Genomic DNA, 11,521 nt, shown 5'->3' with positions numbered 1-11,521 from the left:
TTTTGCCGGGCTTCAACACATCCCGGGTTAACAAAGCAGTAAATAAACTTATACCAGCCAGTACAAGTTCCCCAGTCAGTCATTGAACTATGTGATAAAATAAAATACGGTTCAAATATGGTTAGAGGGAAACGTAACTTTAAACAATTACACTAGAAAAGAAGCAAAGCTTTAATCGGCTGTTTAAATATTTGAATAAAACATTTCCAAAACTTCAATAATATTTAAATATTGCATATATATTTAACGAAAGATGGACATGTCCCTACTCATAAAACACTCTTAAGAAATTTAAAGAAGATTGTGATAAATAAGAGGATTTATCACCTACAGAATTGGAAGACTGTTTTTTTTGCGGTGGGGGAGGGCGGGGAGAGGGAGTTTTTTGCTCTTGCTGTCCAGACTGGAGTGCAATGACACTCGATCTCCACTCACTGCAACCTCTGCCTCCTGGATTTAATCAATTCTCCTGCCTCAGCCTCCCGAGTAGCTAGCATGCACCACCACACCTCGCTAATTTTTGTATTTTTACAAAATACAAGAGGGGTTTCACCATGTTGGTCAGGCTAGTCTGGAACTCCTGACCTCAGGTGATCTGCCCACCTCAGCCTTCCAGAGTGCTGGGATTACAGGCGTGAGCCACCGCGCCAGGCGGGGAGACTCATTTTAATGTATCAATTCTATCTAAAATAATCTACAGATTTAAAACAATGTGAAAAATTTTAAAGATATTTTAAATAAAATTACAAATATAAAGTGATTTTCTTGTAAATACAAAAGAGCTAGCCTAAGACAACAATAAGATAAAGAAAAAAACAAAAACATTTTTGATTATTACAATGACACATTTGTTTATTACTTCATACATGTATTCACTTTTAAATGACTTTACATGTAATTGTATATATTGCATGATGTTTTGAAGTATATATGTGGCTCTCACAGAAGTAGAATGGAGATTACTAAAGGCTGGGATGTTTGGAGGTGGGAGTTTGGAACTGGGGGTTGAGGAGATGTTGGTCAAAGGATACAAAATTATAACTAGGTGAGAGGAAATAAGTTCAAGATAACTATTGTGCAGCATGGTGACTATAGTTAAAAACAAAACAAAAAACCCTTGAAATGTGGAAGTTTTGGGAGGATGTACCCTACTTTGTATCATTATACAGCAATCAAAATTACATGGGTTGGTGCAAGCATAGAAAAATAAATCAATTAAATACAATAGATACTCCAAATGTAAATCCACTAACTGTCCACAATGTGCAGCTTTGTTACATAGGTAAACATGTATCATGGTTGTTTGCTGCACAAATCAGCCCATCATCCAGGTATTAAGCCCAGCATCCATTAACTATTTTTCCTGATGCTCTTCTTCTCCCCAATTCCCCAACAAGCCCAACTATGTGTTGTTCCCCTAACCTGTCCATGTGTTCCCATCATTCAGCTCCCACTTATAAGTGAGAACATGGGGTGTTTGTTGTTCTGTTCCTGTGTTAATTTGCTGAGAATAACAGCTTCCAGCTCCCTCCATGTCCCTGTAAAGGACATGATCTTGTTCTCTTTTATGGTTGTGTAGTATTTCATGGTGTATATGTACCGCATTTTCTTTATCCAGTCTATTGTTGTTAGACATTTGGGTTGATTCCATGTCTTTGCTATTGTGAATAGTGCTGCAATAAATGGCACTATTTACAGGGTGCATGTATCTTTACAATAGAATGTTTATATTCCTTTCGGTATATACCCAGTAATGGGATTGCTGGGTCAAATGGTTGATTTTTCTGCTTCTAGATCTTTGAGGAATGGTGACACTGTCTTCCACAATGGTTGAACTAATTTACACTCCAACCAATGGTGTAAAAGCATTTCTTTTTATCTGTAACCTCAGTAGCATCTGTTGTTCTTTGACGTTTTAACAATCACCATTTTGATTGATGTGAGGTGGTCTGTTCAGAGTTTGTATTTATCCCTGAAATCATCTAGAAGGGTTGTATATTTCCAGGAATTTATTCATCTTCTTTGGATTTTCTAGTTCTTGTTCTTCCAGGTGTTCATAGTAACCTTTAATGATCTTTTGTATTTCTGTGGTTTGTTGTAATATCTTCCTTTTTTTTCTAGTTTAGCTTATTTGGATATTCTCTCTTCTTTCCCAGGTTGATTGTGCTAAGAGTGTATTAATTTTGTTTATCTTTTCAAAAAAATCTAGCTTTTTATCTCATTTATGTTTTGTATTGTTTTTGTTGTTTTAGTTTTATTTAGTTCTGCTCTGATCTTTGTTATTTCTTTTCTTCTGCTGGGTTTGGTTTGTTCTTGTTTCTCTAGTTCTTTGAGATGTGACCTTAGATTGTCTATTTGTGCTCTTTCACTTTTTTTTTTTTTTTTTTTTTTTGAGATGGAATCTCACTCTGTCACTCAGGCTGGAGTGCAGTGGCACTATCTTGGCTCACTGCAACCTCTGCCTCCCAGGTCCAAGAGATTCTCTTGCCTCAGCCTCTCAATTAGCTGAGACCACAGGCTCATGCCACGACACTCGTCTAATTTTTAGTAGAGATGGAGTTTCACTATGTTGGCCAGGCTGGTATCAAACTCCTGACCTCAAGTGATCCACCCACTTTGGCCTCCAAAAGTGCAGGGATTGCAAGTGTGAGCCACTGTGCCTGGCTCCTTCAGACTTTTTGATGTAGGTATTCAATACTATGAACGTTCCTCTGAGCACTGTTTTTGCTATATCCCAGAGGTTTTGATAGGTTGTGTTACTATTATAATTAATTTAAAAGAATTTTTAAATTTCTAGCTTGATTTTATAGTTGACACAACGATCATTCAGTAGTAGGTTTTTAATTTCCATGTATTTGCATGGTTTTAAGGGTTTCTTTTGGAGTTGATTTCCAACTTTATTGCAAAGTGGTCTGAGAGAGTAGTTGATATTTCAATTCCCTTAAATTTGTTGACACATTTTGTGGCCTATCATATGGTCTATCCTTGAGAATGTCCCGTATGCTAATGAATAAAATGTGTATTCTGCAGTTGTTGGGTAGAATGTTCTGTAAATATCTGTTAAGTCCATTTGATCTAGTGTGTAGTTTAAATCCATTGTGCCTTTGTTGACTTTCTGTCTTGACTACCTCTCTAGTGCTGTCAGTGGAACATTGAAGTCCCCCACTATTATTGTGTTCCCTCTATCTAATTTCTTAGGTCTAGTAGTAATTGTTTTATAAATTTGGAAGTTCCAGGGTTAGGTGCATATGTATTTAGGATTGTGATATTTTCCTATTAGACTAGTCATTTTATCATTATTTAATGTCCCTCTTTGTCTTTTTCAACTGTTGTTACTTCAAAGTCTCTTTTGTCTCATATAAAAACAGCTATCCCTGCTCATTTTTGCTGTCCGTTTGCATGAAATATCTTTTTCCACCACTTTACCTTAAGTTTCTGTGAGTTCTTGTGTGTTACATGAGTCTCCTGAAGACAGAAGATACTTGGTTAGTGAATTCTTATCCATTCTGCCATTCTGCATCTTTTAAGTAGAGTATCTAGGCCACTAACATTTAGTGTTAGTATTGAGATGTGAGGTACTATTCTATTCATAATGCTCATCGTTGCCTGAATACCTTGTATTTTTTTCATTATGTTATTATTTTATAAGTCCTGTGAGATTTATGTCTAAGAAAGTTCCATTTTGGTGTATTTTGAGGTTTTGTTTCAAGATTTATAGCTCCTTTTAGCAGTTCTTGTAGGGCTGGCTTTGTAGTGGCAATTTCTCTAAGCATTTGTTTGTCTGAAAAAAACTACCTTTTTTCATTGATGAAGCTTAGTTTCACTGGATATGAAATTCTTGGCTGATAATTGTTCGGTTTAGGAGGCAAAAGTTACGACCCCAATCCCTTCTAGCTTGTAGTGTTTCTACTGAGAAATCTCCTGTTACTCTGACAGGTTTTTCCTTATAGGTTACCTGATACTTTTGCCTCACAGCTCTAAAGATTCTTTCCTTCATCTTGACTTTAGATAACCTGATGACTATGGGTCTAGACAATAATACTTTCATGATAAATTTCCTGGGTGTTCTTTGAGCTTCTTGTTTTTGAATGTCTAGATCTCTAGCAAGGACCAAGAAGTTCTCATCAATTATTCCCTCAAATACATTTTTCAAACATTTAGATTTCCTTTCTTCCTTAGGAACACCAATTATTGTTAGGTTTGGTCATTTAACATAATATCAAACTTCTTGGAGGCTTTGTTCATTTTTTAAAAATTCTTTTTTGTTCATCTTTGTCAGATTGGGTTAATTCAGCTCTGAAGTTCTTTGTTCTACTTGTTCAATTCTATTGTTGAGACTCTCCAGTGTATTTTGCATTTCTCTAAGTGTGTCTTTCATCTTCAGAAGTTGTAATTGTTTTCTATTTATGCTATCTTTTTCTCTGGAGACTTTTCCATCCATAGCCTGTAACATTGTTTTTAATTCTTTAAGTCAGTATTCACCTTTCTCTGGTGCCTCCTTGATTAGCTTAATAATAGACCATCTGAATTCTTTTTCTGGCAATTCAAAGATTTTGTCTTGGTTTGGGTCTATTGCTGGTCAGCTAGTGCAATCTTTTGGAGGTGTTAAAACGTCTTGTTTTTTCATATTACAGAACTTTTTTCTGATTCCTTCTCATTTGGGTAGACTATGTCAGAGGAGAGATCTGGGGCTCCAGGGTTATTCTTCAGATTCTTTTGACCCACAGGGTGCTTGCTCTCTTAATGTGGTGTTCTCCCCCTTCTCCTAGGGATGGCACTACCTGAGAGCCTGACTACAGTGATTGTTATTTCTTTTCTGGGTCTAGCCACCCAGTGGAGCTACCAGGCTACAGGCTGGTACTGGAAAGTATCTGCAAAGAATTTTGCAATATGATCTGACTTCAGGTCCCTCAGCCATGGATACCAGAACCTGCCCTGGTGGAGATAGCAGGGGAGTGAAGGGGACTCTGTGGGGGGCTTTGGTTGTAGTTTTATTCAGTACACTATTTTTTTCTAATGCTTGTTGTGCTGGCAGTAAACTTATCACATGGACAGACTCAGGACCTCTGGTTAGCCAGGATTTTACAGGCAGTAGAGTTAGCTATTGCTTTCTTGGGGCAGGATTGTTCTGCTGTAGGTAACAGCTTGAGTTTTTTGGCCTCCAGCCAGGAGGTGGCACTTTCAAGAGAGCATCAGGTGTGGTGGTGTAGAGAGGAAACAAGCTTGCTCTAGTGTAGCCTAGGTAAGTATTGGGGTTTCTCAGGTGATATGCAGGGTCATAGAGCTCCCAAGAGATGATGTCTTTTGCCTTTGGCTACCAGGGCAGGTAGAGAAAGACCATTAGGTGGGAGTAGAGTTAGGTGTGTCTGAGCTCAGACTATTTTTGGGTGGGGCTTGCTGTGGCTGCTTTGGGGGAAGGGGGTTAGGTTATTAGAAAGATAGACCTCAGGGTGGTTATGGCTGCCTCCACTGCTTCATGTGGGTCTCCAGGGAAGTAGAGAAAAGTTGGCAGTGACCAGCCTCATCCAGCTCCCTTGCAGTGAGAAGGGCCCATTTGTTTCTGTCATGCTTCCCCAACAGCCCCTAGTTTCTAGGCTGGCAGCTGGTGATCAGGGCTGGGAACTTGTGCCTTGCTACAAGCCTCTACACACTGAAAACAAGCAGGACATTCAGGCTCTGCCTTTCCCCAGTGCGACTTGTGTGCTCATATCTGTACTTCTTATTCACCTCCATCCCCAGATTCTCCCCTGGAAAATTTGCACTGGGTCAAAATCATTATACAGTTCAGCTAGAAGTTTCCTTCTCCCTGTGTTCTTTCCCCAATTCCATTAGCAGCCTGCCCCAAGGACCCATGTGAGATGAATTCAGAAATGGCTTCCCTGGGCTTTTCTAGGGCCTGGGAGTGCTTCCAAGGCTTTTCCCACTGCTTTTTCTTTTATATTTCACCCAGCTCTCCAAATTTGCCTCAGTTCTAGGCAAAGTTAAATTATTCTCCCATAATCTGGATTTTCAGGCTCTCTGGTGAGGATGTATGTTCTAAGGTGTACTTTTCCCCTCTCACACTTTGGGTAATCACTGATTTTCAGCTGTCTCACAGAGTTTGCATCAGCAAGCCACTTCTTTCAAAGCGTCTGTTAATTCTTTCAGGTTTCCTGGTATGTTTCTTCAGTAGTTCTTGGAGCAAAAGTTCATGATATGAGTCTCCACACACTGTTTTGTCCATCTGAGTGGTAGCTACAAGTCATTCCTGCCCCTAATCTGCCATCTTCCCTCCTCTCCTAAATCATCTTTTAAAAAAATCTTTACAGCCACCTTACAAGCCAATCATAATTGTCCATTTGCTGAATGATAAGATTGAGACTTAGCTACTTCCACATGATCTCAAGACCGGTAAGTATCAGGTCAGGGTTAAAACACATGCATCCAGATTCCAAAATGTTAAACATTAAATAATATGTTGCCAATACTTATGCTCTAATATGGTGCTTAATATGGATACATAAATTGATAAAACTCTTTGAATATATATTGATAAGACTCATACCTTGGAATCTAGAAATGTTCTTTGACCTTGTTAATCCATTTGAAGTACAAGTCTAAGAGAAAAGCAAAGGTAGTTTTGTAAATTGAAGGGTCTGTCAGCCTCATTTTTGTTGCTGAAATTGTAAGAAAATTGAAAATCTGAAATCAAGAAAATTACTAAGCATATCATGTTATATTCATGCAATTTAATATTATTATTAAAATTATATTCTGTTAAATTTAATGACCTAGAAATATATTGTATATGCATATGTAATGTTACAGCATTACATGATAGCATTAATGTAATTTAATGAATGTAAATGAGCCACAAATTTATGAATTATAATATCAAGTATAAAAATAACAGATAAATTATACTGGGAGACAACTGCAGAAATATTAATTCTGCCAATAGGTGACAATATATTTTTGTTTTAAACATATTTGGTTTTATTTCCATATGTTCAATAATTTTGATGCATAATTTTAAAATGCAATTCAATCATAAAAATAAAGTTTTGAAGTATCTTTCTATTTCACTTTTTGGCAACATATTGACTCCCCAAAATAGATTATATCTATATTCTAGTCTATGGCAGAAGGAAAGAAAGAAAGAAAGAAAGAAAGAAGAAAGAAAGAAAGAAAGAAAGAGACAGAAAGAAGAAGAAGGGAAAGAAAGAAAGAAAGAAAGAAAGAAAGAGGAAGGAAGGAAGGAGGAGGAGAAGAAGAAGGAAAAAAAGAAGAAGAAGAGAAAGAGAGGGAAAGAAAGAAAGAAAGAAAGAAAGAGAGAGAGAGACAGGCAACTCACTGATCCAGAGGATCCGAGCATTCTTTAGAGGCCTGAGAAGTCAGCTACAACTGCAAAGCTTCAGCCAAACCAATGAAAGATCAATGTTCTGGAATTATCCTTGATGGAAGGTAGAAACAGGGGGAAAATCATTAGCAAAAAACAGGATGAATATTTTGGATACGTTCATGGAAGAAGCAGGTGCTTCAAAGTTTTGTCTTCATTAGAAAAGCAATGGCTATCTGAGTGTCTATCTTTGGGTGTTCACTAAGAGTTTGAATATTTGACATGATCCATGGCATCACTGCTATTACCTAACAGAACTGAAGAAGAGTCAGGGAAGAATCACATAAGATGGCTATATAAAGAGTTTGTATTAACAAGTTGCAAATTTTAAAAAAAGTGATTATTCATATCAATATTACTTGGATTAGACAAGTGAAAAGGATTGGAGAGTAATTAATACATGGAAATAGAAATATGATTTTTTTCAAAATGTGGCCTGAAAGAGAAGCTAAGAGAAACTAAGAATAAGTCCATAAGATTCAAAATCCATGTAAGAAATAGTGAAAAAAAAAAAAAAACCTAAAGCTCCTAAGAAGGGGGAAAAAAAGAGAATATTTGAAGAAAATATAATCCAATACTTTCTGTAAAGAAGATTTAAAAAGCATTATTCAGAAAAAAAGAATACTAACAGCCAACTGAGATTAAAAAAAAAAAAAACCTACAGATAAACACACTTTAATGAAACCTGGGACATTTTGTTTAAAGGGCCAATCCAAAAGATTGCAATAAATAAATAAATAAATAAATAAAATTTATTTTAATGAAAGATACCAGCTGTTTCCTATAACTGACAATTTCAGGAAGAAAAAATGAGAAATGACTTTAAGGACAATATTTGCCTGAGACTTGTATAGAGATTTAAGTTCAGAAATTTTCTGACATACGAGGATCCAGAAATTTATCATACATACAGGCTTTTTGACAGAATAACCAGAGAATAATACATCAGAAAGGAAATCTCAAATGATACAATACAACTGAAAAAAGAGGAAACAAGTGTAAGTGGGTATATTGTTTGTGTGTTAAAATGTTTTAAAAAATAAGCTGAAGTCAAATAAAAGGTTGGAAAACGACTACAATTTTCAAAAAGTACTGTCAAGGAGAAACAAGAACTGTTACACATTTACTGTAAATAAGTGCAGAAAGTACAATAAGATATATTTTATTAGATTTAGCAAACTATATAAATACTTTCAGCAACTTTCCCATGATGCAAAATTTATCCATTGTATTTGCTTGGATATGTTTTATCTGAGAATGTTATGTTGTACTTTTAAATTATTTTCAAATGTATAATTAAGATTTTCTCACGGTGCCCCTGCCGCCACCACCCTGGACTTTTGTCGTTGACACCACCACCACTGCCACCACATTCTCCTGCCACAAGTTTCTTCAGTTGAACTCCAAACTGTAGAATGGTTTGGAAAGTAGCTGTATTCCTCATCGTGGCACTGGGCACTGGTGCTGTTCCCATAGATGATCCTGAAGACAGAGACAAGCACTGAGTGGTGATCGTGGTGGGTTCAAGTGGCTGGTATACTTATAGGCACCAGGCAGATGCATGCCATGCCTACCAGATCATTTACCAGAATGGGATTCCTGACAAGATCACTGTGGTGATGTATGATGACATTGCTCACTCTGAAGACAATCCCACTCCAGGAATTGTGTTCAACAGGCCCAATGGCACGGATGTCTATCAGGGAGTCCCAAAGGACTGCACTGGAGAGGATGTTACCCCACAAAATGTCCTTGCTATGTTGACAGGCTATGCAGAAGCAGTGAAGGACATAGGATCAGGAAAGTCCTGGAGAGCGGCCCCCAGGATCACGTGTTTGTTCACTTCACTGATCATGCATGGATCTACTGGAATACTGGTTTTTCCCAATGAAGATCTTCATGTGAAGGATCTGAATGAGACTATCGATTACATGTACAAACATAAAATGTACCAAAAGATGGTGTTCTACATTTAAGCCTGTGGGTCTGGGTCCATGATGAACCACCTGTCTGGTGGCATCAATGTTTATGCAACTACTACTGCCAACTGCAGAGAGTTGTCCTATGCCTGTTACTACGATGAGAAGAGGTCCACGTACCTAGGGGACTGGTACAGCGTCAACTGGATGGAAGACTCAGACATGAAAGATCTGACTAAAGAGTCAGAACTTACAAGCAGTATCACTTGGTAAAATCACACACAAATACTAGCCACGTCATGCAGTAGGGAAACAAAACCATCTCCAACATCAAAGTGATGCAGTTTCAGGGTATGAAACACAAAGCCAGTTCTCCTATCTCCCTGCCTCGTCACACACCCCCAGCCTGATGACTTCACCCCCAGCCCTGATGTGCCCCTCACGATCATGAAAAGCAAACTGATGAACACCAGTGATCTGGAGGAGTCTAGGCAGCTCACGGAGGAGATCCAGCGGCATCTGGATGCCAGGCACCTCATTGAGAAGTCAGTGCGCAAGATCGCCTCCTTGCTGACAGCGTCCGAGGCTCCTGTGGGAGAGAGTACCGCTCATGGAGCATAGCTGCCACTCAGAGGCCCTGCTGAGCTTCGACTTCCAGAACCACTGTTTCAACTGGCACTCCCCCACGTGCGAGTGTGCATTGAGGCATTTGTACGTGCTGGCCAACCTTTGTGAGAAACCGTATCCACTTCACAGGATAAAATTGTCCATGGACCACGTGTGCCTTGGTCACGACTGAAGAGCTGCCTGCTGGAAGCTTTTCCAAGTGTGAGCGCTTCCACAAATGTATGCTGATCAGAGACTGGAGAGGTGGAGTGAGAAGTCCCTGCTGCTGCGGCCCTTCTTAGGGAGCCCCAACTCCAGGGCTTGCTCCAGGCCTTCTTCACAGGACGACTTGCTGGCTGTTACCTACTTCCCCAGTCTTCTCTGAAAACCTACAAATTGGGATGGGGAAGGCTCTGTATTGAGAAGGGTCATGTTTGCTTTCTAGGAGGTTTGTTTTATTTTGCTTTGCCAGCTAGTTTTAAGGAGCAGGAGGACTTCTGTAGCCCCTATTAAAAGGGATCTTTATTCTGAGAAATTTGAAGCTGAAACACCTTTAAATCTTCAGAATGATTTTATTGAAGAGGACCACAAGCCCCAAATGGAAAACTATTTTTAGAAAATATTATGATTTTTGATTGCTTGTATATTTAATTCTGCAAGTGTTCAAATCTTATAAAGTCAAGATTTATAATAGACCTCCCAAAAATAAAATAAAATAAAATAAAAGATTTTCTTCCTTTTATGAAAAAAAAGAAAACAGAAAATACTTACTTTATAGTAAACCCAAACTGCTTTTTTTGAGAGTCAAGAATTTTTGAGAGTCAAGCATTCCAGTCTTGACAAAGTTTTGGATTAATAGGATGTGTTTTGTCATTACCTGATCTTACAACTTATTCTCAGATTCAGTGACTCCATTTTGGTATCATGGATATTTTAAGCTATTATTTGACTGGCTACTCTGTGTCTGCTCTGCATAGTTGTCTTAAATTTAGTTTTTAAACATATTTTCAAGGTAGTGACAAAATATGTGAAGGAATATGTGAATTAGATTCTGTGTTTCTACTGATCCATGAGTGCTATTAAGAAGGTTCCTCAGTGTACCATATTGTACAAGATACAATATTTGAACTAAATTTTTTTGTTGAGACAGAGTCTCACTCTGTCTCCCAGGCTGGAGTGTAGTGATGTGAAGTCAGCTTACTGTAAACTTCATCTCCGGGGTTCAAGTGATTCTCCTGCCTCAGCCTCCCGAGTAGCTGGGATTACAGGCCTGAACCACCATACCCAGCTGATCTTTGTATTTTTAGTAGAAACAGGGTTTCACCTTGTTGGCCAGACTGGTCTTGAATTCCTGACCTCAAATAATCTGCCCACCTTGGCCTCCCAAAATGCTGGGATTAAAGGCGTGAGCCACTGGGCCTGATGACTGAACTAAAATTTTTATTGGGCATAGATCGCCATAATTTAAGAAAGGAGACTATCGGGGCGGAGCAAGATGGCCGAATAGGAACAGCTCCAGTCTCCAACTCCCAGCGTGAAGGACACAGAAGACCGGTGATTTCTGCATTTTCAACTGAGGTACTGGGGTCATCTCACTAGTGAGTGCCGGACAATCGGT

The 11,521-nt window shown here is 38.4% G+C and overlaps 1 pseudogene; it reads left to right on the top strand.

Annotated features, from left to right (window-relative positions):
* The first annotated feature begins 8,793 nt into the window (after positions 1 to 8,793).
* LOC105519957 lies at positions 8,794 to 10,032 on the top strand (annotated as a pseudogene).
* The last annotated feature ends 1,489 nt before the right edge of the window (positions 10,033 to 11,521 follow it).

Source organism: Colobus angolensis, unplaced genomic scaffold, assembly GCF_000951035.1.
Source record: "Colobus angolensis palliatus isolate OR3802 unplaced genomic scaffold, Cang.pa_1.0 Scaffold364, whole genome shotgun sequence".
Taxonomy (NCBI): domain Eukaryota; kingdom Metazoa; phylum Chordata; class Mammalia; order Primates; family Cercopithecidae; genus Colobus; species Colobus angolensis.
The sequence above is the reverse complement of the archived record's forward strand: the minus strand, read 5'-3'. Positions and strand labels throughout refer to the sequence as shown.